This window comes from Macrobrachium nipponense, chromosome 20 (genome assembly GCF_015104395.2).
Source record: "Macrobrachium nipponense isolate FS-2020 chromosome 20, ASM1510439v2, whole genome shotgun sequence".
Lineage (NCBI taxonomy): Eukaryota > Metazoa > Arthropoda > Malacostraca > Decapoda > Palaemonidae > Macrobrachium > Macrobrachium nipponense.
This window is the reverse complement of record NC_061089.1, coordinates 43,106,364-43,129,678: the sequence shown is the minus strand read 5'-3', so window position 1 is coordinate 43,129,678 and position 23,315 is coordinate 43,106,364.

Genomic DNA, 23,315 nt, shown 5'->3' with positions numbered 1-23,315 from the left:
GTAGTGACGCCAGTCATTATGACCTTGTGAAAATATTTGCATTAAATTTCTGTAATTTGGTGACGTAGAGCAGTGACAATCTTGAGTGAGTTTAACTGTCAAACGAGTTTGACTTATGCTTGTTAGATGATTATATCGTGAATTATAAGATGGCCGTAGAATGGAGGAAAGTGAATTACAAAATGGTTAAAGAACAAATGGAAAGTAACGAACGTTAAAAATTCTGACAAGAAACGTTATTAAAAAACCGTCCAAAATAATAAATTAGTTACAGAATTGAGTTAAAAGTAGAGAACTACTTTAGTCCCAAGTGCCTTAATGGAACATTCTTAACTATTGAGGTAATGTGAATCAGAGACACAGATTTACCGGAAGCTTAATATACAACTTGTGTTATGTATTTTAGTTGTAAATAGTTGAATACAAAGAGAGGAAATGTCATAATTCTCCATCACAAACTCCAACACTAGATGATATTTGATGAAATTACTAACTTTTGAATAAAATAACATGCAGTACATTTGAAGGCCAGACACGTCTCCAAGAAATGCTGTCCTAGAACTAACGGTGATGACAAGAATGCGTCTTTTAAGACCACTCACAAAAATAAGAACCTGAAAAAAAGGAAGTTGTTTATGCCTCCAAGCTGCGTGGTACTAGTCAGCGCTAGGGAGAAATATGAAAGAAACAAAAATAAAAGGGTAAGCAGACAGCCCACAATAGCGAGGTAACTTATATCTTCAGTAGGGTCGTAAATCGTTATCTTCCCTTACGTAATGCCACCCTTACGATATTCGCAGGCCATATCGTAGGAGCGCGGGGAGTTTCTGTCATGCTAAACGGCCATTTGTTTACGTTTTGTTTAAATAAATTCGGGCTAAATTCTCTCAGGCGTGGGTATTATGCCGCTCCAAGAGGGGGAGAAAACGACGAAAAAATTGATTGAAAATTCCAAATCGGCTGTTGCTCTTCTCGACTTGATAGGAATTTTAGTAGAACGAGTCGTTCTTTGCCCCTCCGGGAAAAGTTGGTGTTTGCTTGTTTCTTTTATTAAACATTTTTCATTTTCTTTTCGGAGTCTCTGTACAGTTATATCGTTAGTAGTGTTAGCAGTGCCGGGAAAGGTGGGGGAGGGGGTGTTACTGCTTTTGTTGTAGTCGATTTTGTTATTGTGTTTGAAGAAAGAGATGCTGTGATATTTTCCCTCATTTTTACCTCCTGGTACTGCTGCACTAATGCTAGTATTAGAGGACTTTATTTCTGGTAATTAAAAATTCATTTCTCGATATAATGTGGTTCGGGCCCCACAATAAGCTGTAGGTTCCGTTGCTAAGTGATCAATTGGTTCCTAGCCACATTAAAAATCCTTCGGGCCAGCTCTGGGAGAGCTGTTAATCAGCTCAGTAGTCTGGTTAAACTAAGATATGCTTATTTCATATATGGAACTTCCTTTATTTTCCGTTATGGTATCATTTCTCACATTGTCTTGCCATCTCACTCCTAATATTCGACTTAGTTTTATTCTCTAATTAAAAAATCTCTTCGATAGAAAGGAGTTTCATTGTCATACCACGATCAGTGTCGACACAGCAATACAGATCATAATAGACTAATACATTATATTATCTGTGGATGCAGTTACAGTCTACTTGATTTCCAAATCTTATTCATCCTGCCCATTGCTTGATTTGTTTTTTATCCTTTTTCACTAAATTCCAGCTTTAACTGGATAACAATTACTAAGTGTTTAGAAACTCAACATCTTTTACCCTTTCTCCATCTACTGTTGCATTATTTTGCGCGACATTTGTCTCTCCTGTTCCGTTTTACTTATATTCAACTTTAAATCGTATTCCTCTAAAATATATGATGCTTGCCATTAAGCAGGATTTTAAACAGTGGAGTGTTTTGCTGACTTATTTACGTAATCTGAGTATTCTGCGTCTGTCAATTTGCTATTGTTACGCCAATCTAAACCACCTCTTCCATACCTAACCATATTTTCATTATCTTTAATACTAAGCAAAATACAATGACTATAACAAGTAAAAGGGTCAAACTAAGCGTTCCGAAATACCGAATAGCATACATCCACCAAATATTTCAGTCATCCCGTCTTTGGAATTAGGAACCAAAATGCAAAGCCTGACTAGAATTTGGAAGCAGGAGAAACATGGAAAATCGGACTACGCACAAAGTCCATTAGAACAGGGAACGCCCGAAACGAATCCAGTAAAACAGAGTTTACATTCAATTAAACTCACCGTTGAGTACCTAATCATTGCTGCGGCGAGCATGGTGATCCCTGTGGAGGGAAACGAAGGCTGGAAAAGCCAGCAGAAAAATGTGTAACAAGCAATTTCTGTTGCGGACGCCGGTTAATTGCGGTTTTCTTTTAATTGAAGAGCAATAGAAGCCTGGAAAATACGTAACCGTGCGTAAGGAACTGAAGATTATTCAATTTAGCGGGCAAGGGTAGGTCATTATTATTATTATTATTATTGTTCTCACCCATTCTTTTTGGAAGCCCTCTTCATCCAGACATACCTTCCACGCTATGGTAAACAACTTGATCGCACTTGTTAATGTTACTGACGGATCGGTATGGTTTTGACCTACCACCTCGATGGCCGCGAGTTCGATTCTCGGGCATTCCACTGAGGGGTTAGAGATGTTTATTACTGGTGATAGAAGTTCACTCTCGACGTGGTTCGGAAGTCACGTAAAGCCGTTGGTCCCGTTGCTGAATTACCACTGGTTCCATGCAACATGAAAACACCATACAAAACAATGGACACAAAGAAACGTTTGTGTGATAAGTCAGCTTTGTTTTTAGTGGAAAAATATAAACGAATGAAAAATTGATATACTCAGAATTTAAGATATGAGACATACACTTGAGTAATAGTTTGATAAGGCCATAACGGTACCGTGCCTTCAGCGACGATTCTAGCAAGGCATTTATTTACCTAATTTAATATTAAATAAAGATTACAAATACGGTAGTTCAACCCACTCATTGCATTAGTATATTTCAAAATGTTATGCCTGTCTAAGTTGACTACCGTTGGGACAAACTCTCTCTCTCTCTCTCTCTCTCTCTCTCTCTCTCTCTCTCTCTCTCTCTCTCTCTCTCTCTCTGAAATAAGATTAAAGATAACTCCAAAGCAAGAGTCGGGCTGCTGTTTATATCGATCATGCAGACAAACAAGAAATGAGAGTCGAGGAAGGGCAAATTTCATGTCAGAAAACAGAAGTGACAAAAGTTGCATAATGGCTGGCCGTCCTTAACGCTAATTAAACTTGACCCGCTACAGTCGCATAGATAACCATAAGCTTTATAAGCAGCCGGAAGCATCTGAAAATATACTACTGTAGCAGCTAAATAAGAATTTCTTAAAACTAACAACAATTTAATATGGTCTGTTGTGAAGTTGGGAAAGAGAGTGAGATGCGATGTGGCTGTTCTTATATTAGGATGTTTTTATCCAAAAAAGAAAAATAAAGAAAAGAAAAATAGTGCCGAATAGAAAATTATTCCCTTAAGGGAGGCGCATGTTTGCCAACTAAATAATCAAAACACCATCTATTTTCATTAAAGGAGCAACTGTTGAGGACATACTACACGCTCGAAGCAAAAATTCGTCAGTAATTTTGACTCTCTCTCTCTCTCTCTCTCTCTCTCTCTCTCTCTCTCTCTCTCTCTCTCTCTCTCTCTCTCTCTCTCTCTAAGTAAACCTTTTTTTCCATTTGCTATGGCTTCGTTTATCAATTTTAATTCTAGCTCGAGTTAACTCCCTTTTGGTTTCCTTCTTTAATGAACAGGTGAAAAATGAAAACAGACCAGGTGATCATTGTCTGGTATATTTCCTTCTGTTCTGTTTTTATTTTTGCCCATTTTTCTTCTTACCCATTCCGGTCTCACACGTAGCTTAATATTCACTCAAATAAAACCTTCATTAATCATATACACTGAAGTCGATCTTTTCCTATCTGTCTGCCCATCTAATTATCAGGATGTACAAATCAGGTTGTACTACAAATTTTTCCGTTAATCAATTTGGGAGCTCCTCTGACTTTCTTACGCGTATTTATAAACATCATATATTCCATTTATTAAGATGTTCCATGTACTCCGATCCCATTGTCCGTCTTGTCTATAGATCTCTCTCTTTCTATCTATCTCTATCTATCTTCCTCTTTCTATTCTCTTCGACTGACCCACTTTAAATTCAGCTAGTTTTTCCAGCCATAAAATAAACACGCCACTAAACAATGCTGTAGTCTCGGGGCTGCATTGGCAAGCAATTGATTTAATTCCAGCCGGAGAAAAAAAAAAAGACAACAGTACATATCGCTTTGCAGAGAAGATTTTAAAATAAAATACTCCCATTTTTTACGCTCGTTGGTTTATTTGTGGAATTTTTACCCTAACGGCTCTGTGACAATTTAGGTACGCAGGCGATTTTATTGTCATGGTAACAAAACGCCTTTTGATTGTGTGATTGCGCTGTGTGTTCTTTCATTACGTCTCTTGCGTTAATCCTTTTTACCCACGTATGCATGTGTATACACAGATACACACGTGTATATATATGTATATGTTATATGCATATTATATATATATATAATATATATATATATATATATATATATAATATCATAATAAACACGAACTTCTATGTTTACACATGTTTTTATTTGAATTTTGTACACAATTGATGAATATATATATATACAGGATATAATATACAAAGTGTGAAAAACATTACAGATGATGCTTAAGCAGTCATGTTGTGCTACTTGAGTTATATTCTCTTTTTGTAATCATTAAAAACACTGAAACATGAAAGAGCGTTCATAACCCTAACATTAATGGAGATGGATGAAATGTTTTAAATGGGAGTAACGATAGAAACTGTAGACTTCTAATATGCAAATGCTTGTTTTTCAACCAGCCAAACACCACAGGATTTACCCACGCTCCCTCAAAAGAAAGCATATTTCATCTCCAGAGATAGGACTCAAAATGAATTTAAGGCAAACATAAGTAATGAGGGCGGAAGAATATGCATACAGGAATGAAACAAGATTATATGGAGAAAGGTTAATGATGTTGAATCTTTTAAATATTTATGGAAAATTATACCAAATACAGATTCTTCCGAGTCGGAATTGAGTGGAACCGAAAAGGTAAATCAAACTGTGGGCAGGATTAGTAAAAATATGCCTTAGTCTAGGACGATCTGTATTGCTATACGAACGTAAATCATGGCGTGTCAATGGAACCTTATCTGCAAAATATTACCGTTTTCAGAATAAAGTTTTAGGAGAAATATTAGTAGTGAGTTGGCAGGATAGTTACATATACATAAAGGAAAACACTGAAGTTGCATTAGCCTGTATACGTAGATGACCTCATTATAACGAGATGATGAGGACTATCATATCTCGTGTAGCCCCTGACAGAAAGTGCGTGATAGTGTCAGCTGGCTTCTTTGGGCAACGAGAAGAGTTGGGAAACCCAGACCTCACGTGGATGAAAACAAGAGAAGGGTGGATGGAGATCAGTGGAGATTTGTGGAATATAAAGCACAGGAGAGACATGATGATAGAAATTAATGTTATTAGAAGAAAAAAGAATAACTAATAGGAGGCATTTCATTGCACACTTTTATCCTGTTAATGACATGACTCATTCTGCCTGGAAACGCACAGTTCACGATTCGAAATAACGAAGTCAGTGAGCTAGAATGAAAAGAGAGACATGGCTGCGGAAGTGAAGCCCGTAAACAGAAGAGGGCTTCTCATTAGCCGTAACTTCGGATCGAGCCGAGTTAATTCACCATAAAAGCAAGACCCATTTACTGATACACAGGCCATTAATGACTCTATACGTTGCCTTGCGGGTAATAGATAACCCTTGATCAATTTGGCCAGCAAGGTTATGGCGATCGTGATAGGGGTCTGAATTACTGCCTTAGAAGCCAAAAGAATGTTGGAGTTACAGAGATGTAATTTCCCCACGACAGAGACAATAACCCTTTCACCCCCACAAATTGGCCACGGAGTAATTACAGCGGTAATTTCGCAGTCGATTCTCGGTCTTACGCATGCGATAAAAAATGCTGTTAAGGAAAATATAAACAAGCCGACAATGAGCTGATGGTGGGCGGAGATACAAGCAGAATAATAGTGCTTTTCTGACGATTGGGTTCCAAGAACAATAGAACTCATGACTGATATTCGCTCTTAATGGATGTCTTGAACCGAAGGATTTTCGAAGGAGGATGCTCATAGCCTTAGTCTTTCCTATAATAAGGAGGTGTGAAGTACCGTACCTCATTATCCGCTCCTTTGACCTTTCATCCGAAGTATCTCTCATTCCAATCAAACCACCTCCTCCTCCTCCTCCTCCTCCTCCTGCTGATGTTCTCTCGTCCGGTTTGGAGCCTTCCGTGACCCTAGGTGTTTCGAGAATGATAACTCGTCTGACGCCCTTATCTTCCTGAACCCTGGCCTCTGTTAGGAAACAAAAGGAGAAGAGACTTCAGGGAATGCGAAAGCAATTCCCAAAGCAGTCTCTTCATAATGGAGATTGTTGATATTTGGGGTGCAAAAGGTTGCGTTCTGACAGGATCATCTTATTCCCAGGCAACTTTTCCCATAAGTCTCTCTCTCTCTCACTCTCTCTCGCTGTGTGTGCGCGCGCGCGCGTTTTTTTTCACAGTGGGATTTGATAAGTTGTGATGCTATTCTGCTGAGGATATTTTTTGTAAGGATCTTTTTTGCAGTGTTGTAAGAAAATTCGACATGTTCACTGAATATTATCAGAACAATTTTTGTAACTGATTTGCTGAGCTTAAGCTGATAAACGATAACAAACAGATGTTCTTTTACAAGTCTTTCTTCTGTCCTGTATTTTTTTTTTTTTTACTAAATGCCTTCACAGCTTTATCGTAAATGGTATCTAAAATATGGGGCAATACAATTCCTGTCTCTCGCCTACCAACCTCTCTCTCTCTCTCTCTCTCTCTCTCTCTCTCTCTCTCTCTCTCTCTCTCTCTCTCTCTCTCTCTCCAAAGCGTAGATGCCTTTTTTTTTATTGATAAGATATGAACTGATGCTTAAAATTTGAAGCACCGAGGACAGTGGATCTGTGGACATCATTAGTAATTCAGAAAATACGATTGACTCGTCAAACACGTTCTCCGACCTTTGAGCAAGGGAAAGATTGCTTTCGATTTCCTGCTCCTAACACACCATCATTTACTTGAATATGAGACCTGACCGTAAGAAATGAGGCCGAGTTAAGTAGCACTTCCTAATACGCAGAACGCTGAATGCAAGTGACAAAAAAAAAAAAAAAAAAAAAAAAAAAAAAAAAAAAAAAAAAAAAAAAAAATCCGTCCATCTCTGAATGTTATTGAAGATTGAAGATGATTCACCAAGCGATGTTCGAACAGTAAAAATAAACGGGAAATAAAAGTAAAAGAAAGAACCGGTTACGGAATTCACGCTCCACTGAGCACTGTTCAGAGTTCAAGGGATGTTGACTGCATCTACAAGGCCATGCTTTACCTGCATTTTATGCTCGGGCCGCGTAGTTCTCCTCTAGCACCGGAATGGCTATCGTGTAGGGGATTGATTTTTATAGCCTTCTAACGATTTCATTTTTGCTTCTTTTTCCTTTCCCGTGTTTATGCCCCGTTCGAAATAGAGGAAACATGTGTGAGAAAAAGATCGTTGCGATTGTATTTCTCTTGTCCCAGCCTTCTTCGGTTAGTATCTCAAGTGATCGTTTTGTTTACTACGGATTTAATATTTGATGTTCAAAGAAATTCCAGTTTGGAAGGAACTTTGAGAACGGCTGGACGAGTTTGCTTTGTTTTATTTGCATAAATAAATTTTCATTATCGCACGGCTCTAAAAATAACCTTGACCAAATTATTTAATGTTGTATTTACGCCACAATTTGAAAAATTATTGTTGCCACACACAAGACAAAGATGGTAAATTAGATAGGAAATGCATTATTGATCTGCAGAATCTCGGGCAACTGATGCTGTAGATAAATGTTAATTACATATGTGACAAGGGACTTAATGATTGCAATTAATACATTACATGCTTTGAGAGATAATCTTGGCAGACACTTCATAACTGACGTAATGAAGCAAAAAGAGTCGGAGCTAGTTGCCACAATCCAGATTTAGCCGTGAGGTTAAACCATAGTATCAGTGACTTACTTCTTGGAATTAAGAATTTGTCTCGGTGTTTTTTCTCTTATCGTGAGAGTGAGACAAAGACAATATAATGAGGCTGTAGTCTTGACACTTATTATTAATGAAACCGGCCTCTCACAAGTACTGAGGTAATTTGGATGTTAGAATTTGCGAGTTTTCCTTCCTTCCAGCCATTAAGATGTACATACATACATATATACATACGTACGTACATACATACATACATATATACGTATATATATGTATGTATTATATATATATACATACATATATATATATATATATATATATATATATATATATATATATATATTGTATATATTATATATATATATCTTTATTTATTTATTTATTTATTTATTTACTCACAAAATATCTCGGGTCAATTATTATCTCAGAATCTTTCATCATCTATAAACTCTACGTTACTCGGAACTATTCTGAATAATTCTGTAAAGGATTACACTAATTATCTGCAGAGTTTTACAATTTACAGTTATAATTCGAATTCAAATTTGTTAGTTTCGATGAGACTGCTTTCTTTACACGTGTTCTATCGATGATCTTTTGAAAGTTTTTTCTGAAGTCCTTTCTAATCATTGTATTTCCTTACCTGCAGATGTTATAGTTAATCCTATTAAAGTTTTGTATTAAGGATGGAAAGTTTGCATTTTAAGGTAATTTGTATAAGATGAGGTTTTTTTATTGCAAAGGAAAGGAGAGTCCATTGTCCTCACTTCTCGGTAATTTGTAAATGGACTTTTTTTGAGACTCGAATTTAAAGTTTTTTTTCCCTCTAAAGTTACTTGGGTTAGTTCTGGGGGCGATGTTATATTTTCATAAACATTGATGTGTGTTTGTGTGAGTATGTATGTGATAAATTTTCATTGTTTATATGCGAGTTTATTTTATACTCATCGGTTTGTAAAAGTTGTGGGGGCAACAAGTCCTTATATGACGTAGTTGTCCTTTGGCTTTGTTACATTGTTCGTTTCCCAATTTGAATAACATTTGACTTGTTTTATTTCGTATCGTTACTGGTCTCAGTACTGTTTATTCTGTCATTTCTATGAAGAAAGAGCGTGGGAAGCTCGGTTTGACCTCGCTCTAATACTGATATGTACGTGGGTTAGGCTTATCGTAACTATAATACTATATTGGAATATTATAGGAAATAACTTGCCATCAAAGGCACAGACCAGAGTAAAGATGCCTCAGCGCATGAAATATATAACAAATTTTCTAAAGGGTTAGTAGGCTGTTATTAATAGGACCGTAATAAAATTTGCTGTATGTAATCAGCTTTGGGCTGCTTCTCTCATATTTTCCCTGTTGCACATTTTGGCTATCTTGGAAATAATGCGATTGTTGTCAGCTGCCAAGTAAACATATTATGATTCAACATTTCATATTGATTTGTAATTTCGGTATTTATTCTACGGCTGTATAACTGAAAACAAATGCGAAAAAAATGTTGGGGGAGGGGGGGGACAAAAGCGAAGCATATTCGCACTAAGGAGATGATCATTGTCGGCGATGCAAGGATCATCATCTCTGGGCTCGTTATATAAAGTCGAAAGTCTCGTGTTTGGGAATTACGCGATAATGGATAACTTCCCCTGGTGGTACTTTCCGGCCCCCTTCCCATGGCGAACAGGTGAATTTCAGAAAGAAGGTTCGGAGGAATCACTTTTGAACTTTTCGAGCTGAAGAGGCGAAAAACGCCTGGAAAGTTTGAATATCCCATTATAACTTACTCTTTTTATATTGCTATCGCTCGGTCTGCGCGTACATTTTTCCCATCTTTTTCCGCCTCGTTTTACTCCTATTTCCTCCTTGAGCAATTATAGAAAGCTTCAAAAATGTATGGAAACGTGAATGTAATTTTTTAGGGTTACCTTACGAAAACTGTCAGTTTATTGGTAAGAAAATCCTCCTCTTTCCCTTCATAGTTTTTCGTTTGTTTTTTGTTTTTTTATGTTTTTTTCGATTCTGACGTTCGATTAAAGAGATCCATGACTTAGTTTACAGGGAAATTCTCTGAATCCCTTTTGTGAATTAGAAGTAACAGCTGCACATATATTGCCAGTTTTATAGCTCTTCTTACCATTAATTTGATTTTTTAAAAATCTTTGTGCTTCCTGGTGTATTCCCTAAAGCATATTCCAAGTACTGTACCTCTTTTCATAAAGCAGTTTACCTTATCTTTGCATTGGCCTGGCTTGATTTTGCTGGCCATACCCATTGTAAGATTCTTCTTCACCACTAAAATATGTATGGATACATATGTATGCATGTGTAATATATAATTATATATATATTATATATATAATATATATTAGTTAATGTAATATATATATATCTATATATATATATATATTATATATATAATATTTATAGTATGATATATATATATATATATATATATCTATATATATAATATTATATATATCATTTTATATATATATATATATATTATATATATATATATATAATATATTATATTATATTATATATATATATTATATATATATATATATATATATATATATATATATATATATAGTATATATATATATAGTAGATATCGGTCATGGAAGAGAGAGATAATGGAAGAAGAAATAGTTTGTTGACCGGATCCTTTATTGATGTCTATTATCCGCCCAAACTAACGAACGAGGCGGCTTCCTTAAAACTTCGTATTACTGAATTCTCAAACTGTTTTACTTCTGATGGATTCCAACATTTTGACAAAGTTACTGTCTAAAGTGAGAGGCAATATTCCTTAAGGTTTCCTTGTACGATTGACAGGAGATGGAATTGGAAGTTATTGTAGGCAAGATTCTAATTGGCGCGATAGGTAAGCACAAAAAAAAAAAAAAAAAAAAATTAAAATGTTCAAGATCGAACAAAATCCATTCAAGATCGAATTGTCATTTCGTTACTGATATTGATGGAGAGGCTTCAACTGACATTTTTAATCGTAAACCTCCCAGAAGCCAATTCTCTAATTAACTAATTGTTTTAATATTAACTACCAGTATACAACAATTTTGCTCGCTCAGGACTCGACTCTCCTCCTCCCAATTTGTATTTTGATAGAGATAAAGCAGCTGGAAGGGAAGTTTTTGTCAAGTGATCTTGAGGTATTCTTAGGATCTTTAAGACTATCGTTATATTGTTACCATTGTGGGCACAGTTTTCCGTGTCGAAAATGATGACAGTGGTTGCAGATCCACAATAATGTAGTATGTGAGTATATGTGAATATATAGTATGTGAGTATATGGTTTTTAAAGACCATATACTCACATACTATATTATTGTGGACGTGCAACCACTGTCACCATTATCATCATTACCGATGATAAGTGCTGTCTCATATTAATTTTCGATCAAGTATCCGTTGCGTGTATACAATAGGTACATTATTACCTTATTTATTTTACTTATTTCATTCTTTTTGGTTCTTATGAATAATCAAAGGACGCCCAAAGCCATCCCGATAATCTTCTTATAAATTCCCAACTATTAATCTCCTCCACTAAAGCCTTCTTTTAGGATTACGCATAAATCCCAGTCTCATCAATGGGTAACCGGCATCCTCATCATCCGCCTAGCTGTTACTCTACTTGCTTACTTTAAGCACATATTTATTTTTCATTTTTATTTTTTGTGTTTTAAAGACTAGAGTATTTATGAGGTAAAATTTCAAGGACTGGAGATAAAACTCTCTCTCTCTCTCTCTCTCTCTCTCTCTCTCTCTCTCCTCTCTCTCTCTCTCTCAAAGATTAGAGTATTTATGAGATAAAATTTCAAGGACTGGAGGTATAACTCCCTTTCTCTCTCTCTCTATCTCTCTCTCAAAATGTCATTTGTATATCACTATAAGAGAACAAGACTGGGGCTTAAATACGAACTAGGATTTACTCCTCTGATTCATCCTGCGTCCATTTTCATGCTTTACCAAAATGCAGATTTTTTTCCCTAGTCCTTCCGTATGAATATTCGCTCTTTGACCCATTGCTGCAAAAACTGGCCCAACTTGGACTGATAACTTTTTGGACCAGGCAAAAGCTATCAAAACTTAAAATACACGAGAAAGTGAGAGTAAGGGAGGGTGAGCGAGGAAAGCTGCAAGGCAGCATTTTTTGATTGGTACCACATCCAGGCAGAATGTATGATGCATGAAATGAATGAATGATTTGCGCTTCACCTCCATATTTCAGCTTTGCCTTAACGCTCTCAGTCACCGATGACGTGGTGTACACATTTGGTATATGTTTGATGTATCGTCGTTACATGCAAATTACAGCTTCAGTGTCTATGGAGTTTATGGTATGTGAAATGGATGCGAGTTTGCCCTAATGCTTCTCATTTTTACACCAAATCCCGAGGACATAACATTGGGATTTCAAAATTCCAAATGGTTTCTGTTACTTGGTGCAAAAATAATTAAGGTATTTATGATGAGTATTTGTGCACTGTTGTAGTAATGTGCTGTTAATATATCATTTTACCGAGATACAACTCTAAAATTCAGACACTCATCGAATAATCTTCTTGAATGAATTAGAGAACGTAAATTCAGTTATTTAGGTTCCGAGTCTTTGGTCTGTTTATATAGTCATATTTGGCTAACCTACAGTTAGTTCAGTTCTTTCTTGCACGGAGAAATGTTAATAAAGCGGCATTCTTCCTGACATCGTATCAGAGATATTTTTTTACAATATCTTATATATTTTAAAGATTTCATTCCTTTTGTATTTAAGTTATTTCTAAAGTAAAGTTCTTACGATACAAAGAGTATATATATATATATATATATATATATATATATATATATATCTATATATTATATATATATATATATACATATATATATATATAGGTGTGTGTGTATATATATATATATATATATATAATATATATATATATATATATATATATATATATATATATATATATATATATATATATATAATGTATGTATGTATACGGCTATATTTACATTTATATATAAATGTATATGTAATAACTGGGAGATAAAATGTTCCAATAGAAAGTTATTTACAAATATCCTAGTTAAGTGAAAAATGTAAGGCTTCAAATCACTAACTTGAATTATGTGAGTCAAAGACAGAATATGATGATTATATCGAAATGTTACAATGAAAAACTCTATCTATTACATAATGAGATAATGGTAGAAACAAGACAAACATGCAGGTTTTTTAATCACTAGGGCTTCGATCGTGCATGCATTTTTTAAATTTAAAAGTTTTTAAGGTATATGTATTCGTGCTAGAAATGGCTTTTTAGTGAAGCCCATTTAAGACGAATATTTTGAAGTTTCGTTTTCATCGTTTTTTTCAACAATAATTAGAGGTCATTTACGCGTGAACTGGACATGGGAAAAATTTTCATTATTTTTCATGCTAATAAGAACAATTATTTGTCTGCTGTAGTTTCATTTACTAAAGGTCCATGTTACCATAAATGTCTGTTGTAGTTTCATTTATTGAAGAACCATGTTACCACGACACTGGTTGTGTGTTTTTATAAATGAACTTTTATATGCCATTTGTTTGCTTACTAATATCCCTGGTTAGTCTGTTCACACTGATGACCCTGGTTATTGTATACATTATTTCGAACATTCGAACATTTCTCAAATTTCATCAAAAGAACATAAAATTTCCAAACATTTTAAAAGGCAAACTGTTAGCAACGCCAGCTCCAAAGCACAATAGGAGCCATGATGTTTTGGTCATAGACGACACTGCTTTGTCACCACCCTCTTGCGTGACAATAAAAATTGAAGAAGCTGATCATTAATTAATTTGCATAACAAATTACAGGGTGTCAAACGATGCAGCTATTGTGAAGTCTGCATTCTTTTGCCACCCCATTATTTTGCAAAAATGACATGGCTTTTGGGCGAGCTGCTACTGTGAACTTCATGTCAATGGAATGTTGTGGTCTCATTCGGCATTCTTAAAGTCCACCGTTCTTTGTAGGTTTAACATATTGTTTAGTAAGCAAGCTTTGCTTTAAATGTGAAGTCCTTCATACGAGTCTATCTTGCAGGTCGTTTGAATCTAAAGAAAAACTAATGTGATGAATCCCTTTATACCATTTTAAGTTCGAAGCAAGACAGACTCTAGGCAACGTAAATACACCAAACGAAGAATAAGGTAGAAACAAATATTTTGCTGTAGCTGTAGCTTGTTAGAGGTTTTCCGTAGACGAGTCTGCTAAATGACTGGAATACCAAGCCATGTCCCATCGATCTAAACTATGTGAAACTTTCCCTAATTGGGATCTCATCCTCATATTATGACATGCCACACAGAAAAAGAGGTTTAGTCTGACGACGTCCTTTACCGGGCTGATACATAAGTATTAAATGTCCTGTCTCATCCACATTTTAAAGTTGTATTCAGATGGACAGTAAATAGAAAAAGAATATCTCTCGATATATCAAAGTAATTCATTTGTATGTTTCTAACTTGTTCAGTTAATTTTACGTCTAATAAAGTGAAAGTCAGTTTGTTGTTGGAAAATATATTACACACACACATGTATATACGTATGTGTGTGTGTGTGTTTTAACATAGCACATCTTTTAAAGTGCCCCGGGATTTATTCTGAATCCTTAAATAGTCGGTAATGTTTCAGACTGAAACAATCTGTGTGTGTGTGTGTGTGTGTATGTGTGTTTAAAACCTTAAAATCTCTTTAATATGAAAGTTATGGAGGAGAAAAGTGTTCTCTTTTTCTATCCCGTCAAAATGAAATGCTTATTTTTTCCCTCTCATTCAGTTCATAAAACTTTTCAGTGAATGAAAAACTGAAAAAATTAAATAGGTAAATCTTCACATTAGTCGAGCGTGTGATATACTGAAATTTAACTGATTATTATTATTATTATTATTATTATTATTATTATTATTATTATTATTATTATTATTATTATTATTTCTCTAGTGTCTAAAATTCGAATCAATTCCTAGCCTTCTCTTTCGTTTTACTTGATCGCCACCAGGCAGAGCGGAAAGTACCGTTATTGGAAGTTATCCATAACTTTATAATTCCCGAATTCTTGAATTTTCACTTTAACTGAGACAGAGATGAACTTCGGTGTTGGGGAGACATTAATTTTACTCAGATCATAACTTTTTCTTTCTCCTTTGAAAGATTCCAATTTATCTTTTGACAGCTGGATCTTCTAGGATTCCTACTCGTCTATTCCTTGACTTACTGTTCAGAAGAATATGAAATTAATACCTTTCCTAGTCCAAGTGTGTCATAAGAAATCCTTATTTTTTTCTTGGGCTCGATTGTGCAGTTAGGAAAATCATATTTTGGTTTCAATAAAACAAAAAAAAGTCAGTTCTAAGTTTGAAAATACAAACGAACAAAAATATTCCGACTTTTATTGGTTTGAACAGTTGATAAAAAATCTTTCTTTACCTTACTTACTGAGCAGAAAAGAAACCCTACTTTAAATTATTTTATGACCTAAAGACTAGACTAGGGTTGTTTGCCGAGAATTATCCCGCGTTAGTTTATGAATAGACCCACAAGTGACGGCAGACTCGCCGTTTGAAAAGGGTGTAGGAAAAATAGTTCTGGAAATAGAGGAAAGAGGTAGAAATCCCAGAGCCGTGTAATAGATAGTATGTGGTAATAATCTCATCAGATATGCCTTAGTTTCGTAATATCCACACAGTATATATGAGATGAGGAAGCTTGATGCGCACAAAGAGGACTGGAGAGTAGAAAAGGTTGCAGTCATTAGTAATAGTGAGCCTATATTGCACCAAAAATTGCAATTAAGGTTGTGTTTTAAGAGATGATCATGTTCCTTGATGTTTAATCAGAAATTGCGAAATGCTTTCATAGTATTTTATACTTACAATTATATTCGAATGTATGACTGAGAATATTTATAAAAATTGAATTGAGAAGACTTTTCCTGGAATTAAATAATTTCCCATGTTCCTGAAAAGCGTTTTATATGGAAATGAGACCTATAAACCCCAGGTACTTGCATATATTTCTACAAGTGCACTCAAATGATATTTTCCTTATTAGTAATAACAATAAAGCATTTTTCATTTCTTTTTTTTTTCACATACAGTTCGGACCATCGTGAGCATGTGTGTGCGAGCATATGTTCCTTCATATATATATATATATATATATATATATATATATATATATATATATATATATATATATATATATATATATATGTATATATATATATATATATATATATATATCTATATATATATATATATATATATACACATTATATATGTATATATATATATATATATATATATATATATATATATATATATATATATATATATATATATATATATATATATATATATATATTTATGTATGAGCCCAGCCTTGAGAGAGGCTCGATACGTAAACAGAAATAATTGAGGGATTTCAAGATGAAATTACTTTAACTTACCGTAAAACTGATTTATAGAGAATATTTAATCTAGAGGAACAGGTCGCCAGAAACTCAGCTAGTTACTTTACAGCTATTTATTTACAAAAGGCCCTTACTGGCGGGAGAAAAGTAAATGCAGCGTCCACACGTTGGGACCCATATATCTCTCACAAATAGATAGCTGGCTAAAATGTGATTCGTGAAAGCTGGTTTCATAATCTTCGGTAATGCAACACTTGCGGGCAGATAGACGTGACACGTGACTCAGGGTATCAGGAAAAGGATCCAGATTAAACAAGATAAAAGAAAAAGGATTTCTTGCCCCAAATTATGATTGTTTTATTCTCTAACACTGGGGAAGAGGAACTTTAATGTTTCACTGAGGTATGCAATGACTTCATTTGTCTGGGACGATCACACAAGGGAAACATGCAGCCATGAGGCAGTGAGAGGGAACAAAGGGATGAGTTCTTTTTGGTTTTGAAATTGAATTGGGAAAATGAGGATCAAATAGATAATAGGATGTAAGGGACTGGCAATATGCTGTTTCACAAGACGTACCTGGATGTCGTGTTCAGTGGATCTTTGTAGAAAAATGTGGCCTGGCTTTGTCTTAGGCCTGGGTCGTTTGGCGCGCCACTAATCCCATGGATAGGCCTAAATGGGAGGCAGGTGGTTGGACATCCGTCCGAGGTCAACGCAGGAGACGACCGGGGAAGATCGCAGGCATTTTGCTTGGGTGTTGGGAGTCACCTTAACCTCCCACGAGCAGGGCAAATCCTGGAAACAGAACAAATACAGCCAGCAGAGGGTTCACAGGAAAAAGAGCTTAAGATATAGGCCTAAGAAGCTTGCCAGTCTGCCTACATCCTCCCTTCGAGATACGTCCCTAAAGCTGACAAAAGACTATATTCTCCCTTCTCACAGGAAATTCTTAACCCTGGACGGCAGGCTAGCGTTGTTTCCCGCCCAAATCAGCTGATATTTGGAGGAAGATGGCTGCCGTTTTACAAATCAAACTAATTAATTAATTGCTGGGTAGACGAAACTATCTATAAACGTCACAGCTCCCCCTGTTAAGAAGGCATTCACTCCCTTTTGGGCGTGAAGGTCTTGGCTTAAATAAGTTGATCGTCTCGACTACCCAGTTCTCCTACTCTAACTTGAAGTTTTTAGAGCAGCGATATAGCTAACTACAGTGGCCTACCTAAACTTATAAGTGGAGATGCTAAGTGTACTAACTTAATGGAGTAATGTAGTCTAGCCTAAGTAATAACTACGGGTTGTCTGTGACGACAGTCTACTCTACCCCTAGATAAGGTTACTTGAAAATTCTACTTGCTACTAACCTAATGCCCTGGTACTAAATCATTAGCCTAACCTACCCATTACAGTTAAATGGAGACGCAATCATTCCAGAGTGCGGTACGCACAGCAGCAATTCAGCGAAGGAATTGTTAAAATACATGAGGTGAGGTAATGATGCGTGAGGATGATGAGTGGTTAGTGCATTACCAGGATGGAAATGTAATGAGGTAATTATGACAAATTTACATGAGTGTTAGTATCACAATTTCTAGGGGTTAGAGGGTTAGTTTACTGGCAGAGATCAGGCTGGCTACCTTCTCTGGGTAGGTGCCAGGATCACTCTGTAATTGAATGCGACACTGTACCTCGGGCACAGGTGTCGAGGAGAGCACGTGGCTCTTTGGTTAGTGTGTTAATGATTTGTTACGTCCCTTCTTCTTCTTCTTCTTATTCCTCCAGGACCTGGCTATACCAGTCCTAGGAGTAGACGGAGGCACCGACTCTGGTGGGGTAATGGCAGGAACGCCGTCAGGAGCAGAGGCAGTGGTAGCCTGAGGGATTGCAGGAGAACACCCTACTTCGGTATCTGCAGCAACCGTCGTAGAGGTGGAACCTACTGCAGGGGGAGGCCCAATTCTTCAGCTGCTGCAACAGCCGTCATAAGGGGAAAACTCCAGGCTGACTCCGTGTCAGGCAGTTCCTGGGTTTCCAGAGGAGGTATGAAGGTAAGGTCTGCCGGAGGTTCATCCTCGGGCGACAGAGGTGAGGCTGAAGAAGAATTATGGGCTGGAGATTGGCCATGGGCTGTGGTAAGCTCCATGCCTGTGGGAGGATCTCCTGTAGGAGGATCCTTGATAAGGTTAGGCGCCGGCTGCTAGCTCGGGGGCCAGGCGCAGAAGTCAAGTTCTGTGGTGGCTCTACGTCCAGGCTGGACGGAGCTTGGCACTGCTCAGTGCTGACCAAGTGGCACTGGCCAGAGAGTTGAGGTCGACCGGACCTGTGGCGGGTCCCAGAGGTGCAATACCTCTCAGCGGGCCCTTGGTAATGGGAGACTTCAGGTCATGCCCTAGGATGAGGTCGTAACCTCCTGGAAGGTAGCTTTGCAACTGCAAGTGTACATACCTTGGTAAGGTGAGGTCGTACGACTCTCAATTGGACGGTGGGAAGGATCATCTTTCTATGATTTGATGCCTTCAATCGTGATCAGTTGCCGGTCTATTGACGGTAGCCCCTCGGGGATTTGATCTTCCCGTATCAGGGAGATTTGAGCGCCGGAGTCATCAAAGGCTCTGACATGGCTTGGTGGATATAATGACCTTGGAGGGGTGCGACGGTTATAGGGCCTGAGCTGGGAGTCCTAGTAACGAAGGATGGTAACTGCCATTGCGATGGCAGGAATATTGTAATTCGCGCACCCTCCATAGTTGGCAGACATGTGACCCTTGCGGCCACAGTCTCGGCAGAACTGGTTCGAGAACTTCTTCTGTGGCATTGGACAGTAAGGCCGAGATGGCCCCACAGATTGCGAACTGTGGAGTCACCAAGGCTGGCAGTGTGCTCTGGCACAGGTGAAGAGTCCTCTCTCCGGCCGTGATTTGATATGTGGTGAGGTAGCTTGGCCTGGAGTGGTGGGGGAGGGTTATCCCCAGAGGAGGTCCCACCCAATAGGAAACCTACTCCATGCCAAGAATTGTACGCACTACACCTAGGCGGTGAGGTTTGGTGCACCAAGGAGTGGTGACCTGCAGGATGACTGTACGGGAACGGTCTTGGACTGCCCTTCGACCCAAGTCATGGCCCACCTGATGTGCTCATCGACTGTGGCACTGGCTGGGCCACTTGGGTCCCGGTCTATAGACACAGATCGGAGCCGGTATCTACCGTAACTTGCAGAGTCACAGGTAGGGTAGAGCCATCCAGGGGTGCCACTGTGACTGAAGTGGGTCCACACCGCTCAGGGTGAGACCTGGACTCGGGCATAACCGCCGAGGGGGTTGTGGCACTGATCAGGTGGACGTGCCGGGTCGAAGGCACGTGCTTGGGCCACCGGGATATCCAGGGGAGTAGTGCCCTGTAGCCCCACAGGCTCTGCAGGAGTCCCTCTGATGAGGGGATGGGTCTCCCGTAAGGGGCATCTGATTGGTCTTGAGAGGAGGCTGAGGCACCATTCGGTGGCCTAGGAGGGTTCTGAGGAGGTTTGTGGCTCGCAGCGCTCTTGAGGCGGCACTCTGCGTGCGAGGTGACCCACTTTCTTGCAAACGTTGCAAGTCCGTGGGTGTCCTTTGTGGGCGTCCTTTGGCCGTGTGGATCCAGAGAGAGGACGGGTGGCACTATGCGTCGGTGGGTGGTGCTGTGAGAGGGGTTGAAAGTCTCCCAGTCGTCAGCCAGGCGACAAGCTCCGCAAGTGTCTTTGGGTTGCTTGTTGTTAAGGTGGCACTGTTCGAGTGGCCCAGGTACACACTGGTAGAGGTCTTCCAGCATGATCCTGTTAAAACAGGTCCTGCGAATCAGAGGGCACGACATGGCCTCGAGCCAGCGCTTCCGGCTTGGAGTTTGTGGTAGGAGTAATCTCCCCAGGCCCAACCAACCTCCTTGGCCTGACCTCGGAAACGCTGCCTCCACCTCTCCGGGTGATCTCATAGGCCTTCGTAATGACCCGGCGAACTTTCCACCCCAGGTCCCTCGCTGACCCTGATCCAGTGAGCGGAGGGCAGTCTTAGCCTTGCCATCCAGGTGCTTGGCAAGCAGGGCGGCCCTCTCTATCTCAGTGGTAGGGTAGTTCTCGAATAAGGCTTCCACTTCTTCCAGCCATGCCTCGGGCTCATCCTCAGTCCACTTCGGATGAGAGCGTTAATGCTGGCTATAGGATTGGACGGGGACACCGTAGGTGTTTTGGGTGGAGCTGGCTGCATGGCTAGGGCTTCGGCGTTCACCTGTCATGCCTTCTCCACCTCGAGCTCCTCCTTGAGAGCTAGCTCATGCTTCCTCTCTGCTTCTTTTTTCTTCCTCTCTTCTACTCTGGCGGCTCTATCTTGCAGGAGCAGATCGTCCACCTGCCCCTTCACTCACTGGGTGAGTTCCGGCCCAGTGTAACCGGCGTTCGTGCCCAGAGCCATGAGTGTCTGGAGCCTCTCCAGCTCCATGGATATATGTGGTTGGGCAGCAGAAGCCATTTCTTTAGGCTGCAGTGGAGGCTCTGATAAAGTTTAAAATAATGGCCAGGAAAGGTAATGGATGGAATGGGAGTGCCTACTATGTAAAGTGGCACTCACTTGGAAATGTGTTCTGCGACGTGGTAGAGAAAAGGGTCTGAAAAGACTGGGTGCTCTGTGGCACTTGGGAAGTGTCCCGTAAGTTGGTGGCACTTCTGGAATGGCACCTTCTGATGAGGTGAGACAATCAAATAGAGTGTGCGGTGTACGTCACACTTAAGGGCGTTCCCAACTTGGGAGATGCTGGAATGGGCTACCTGTAAGTCCAATACAGGTGCGCGGCACTTATGAGGAGGCGTTCCTTGGGCAGCACTAGTAGTGCTGGTATTGCGGCACTTCGGGAGGCGTTCCCTTGTTGAGTGATCCAAAATGGTGGATACTCTAATGAAATGGGCGTTCGGTAGGACGGACACGCAGGTATAGGGCTACCTGTATGTCTGTACAGGTGCACGGTGCTTATGAGGAGGCGTTCCTTTTGGAGCACTGGTATCGTGCTGGTGTGTCCCGGACACTACATGCAGTATACTTAAATATACTGAAGTGACATGGCACTCTGTTCGTGGCAGAGGGTAATAGTGGAGGAGAGAAAGTAAAAGGTGGGAGTACTTCAGCAGCCACTCGATGGACAGTGTCAAGAATTAGTGGGACTGTAAAATGGTAAGACCTGACGTGCACTGGTGGTGGCCAGTCCTAAACTGGTGACGACTTCCCTGTCTGGAAGTAATGAATTTGCGTGGCACACTGTGCGAATTGTGCTTGTGGTATACGCAAGTCTTTTGTGATAAAAGAAAATGAAAAGACCACTCGGGCAACGACAGGTAATGATAATTGAAAATGCTCAGTCCCTCGCTGAAGTACTCGGTAAATGAAATAAATGCTTGCAAACTGCAATGGACACAGGCGCGTACGTATCACGCTCAGTGTAAATGAAAGACACAAGAGACTAAAATAATGTTAGTTCTGCATGCTATAAGTAATGAACGTAGTACTCTTGGCTTCGTGAATAATGGGTTCTGGTACGCTCTCTCTCTCTCTCTCTCTCTCTTTCTCTCTCTCTCTCTCAGAGAGGGTGAAAATGATATATGAAAAACTCCCTTGTATTGAATTGAACTAATAATGTTAGTTTAATATGACGCAACTTGCGTTAAATGATGTACTTACGTTAACGTGTAATGAAAGAATTGCTTTGGATAACGTTTTATGAAAATGATAACGCGCTCGCGGTGAACGATTTTTACACTAATGGTAGCGGCTTGCGCTTATGAAATGATTTGCGTTTCAATATGAATTTACAACAATGACGCATTTTACGTTAACAATTCTTGTAATTTACTCTTTGAAGATTTACGTTAACTTTACGTAAGTATACTAGGTCCTTGTGACAAGTGAAATGACGGTAAGGATTTTAAGACGAAAATGTTAGCAAACAATTGTAAAAGAAAAGGTTATGTTTAGTGCGAAGTGAAATGAAACTTTCGCTCAGCGAGCGAGTGAGCGATGCGAGGTGAAACGGGTGGTGAGGCGAGCCAGCAGAGCGGTGCTCTATCAACGTGTCGTTCAAACAGCTGATTTTCTGTAAACGCGAAGGCGATTTACAACACGAAATTCTAATTTCTTATTCAAGGCGAATTACGTTAATTTCTCTGGCAGAACGATAGATACTAGTACCGAGATTAATATTATTTACGTTAAAACTTTAAGACTTACGTTACTTTGCTTAAATCATTGAGATAATTCTTAAAGGGATAAAACATGGCTGCCGCTGTGAGTGAACTGAAGGTTGGCTGAGACAGCGCAGGCGCGAAGCTTACCTGGGAGAGCGTGTACGCTCAGCTTAATTAAGCTGAGAGCTAAGCGGTTACCAACACTTGGAATGAAACCTACGTTAAAATGAATTCCCTAACATATCGCAGACAAAGAATTGTACACTCTTTTGCCGTAACTATTAGTAAACACTCCTAACTAGCTAGGCTTTCTAATACAGCAATAAACCCTGCCAAAGCACTTCCTAGTTTGATCTGTTCTTTCTGGCATCTATTCTACACACGTGTTAGTGTCTCGTCAGACGAGA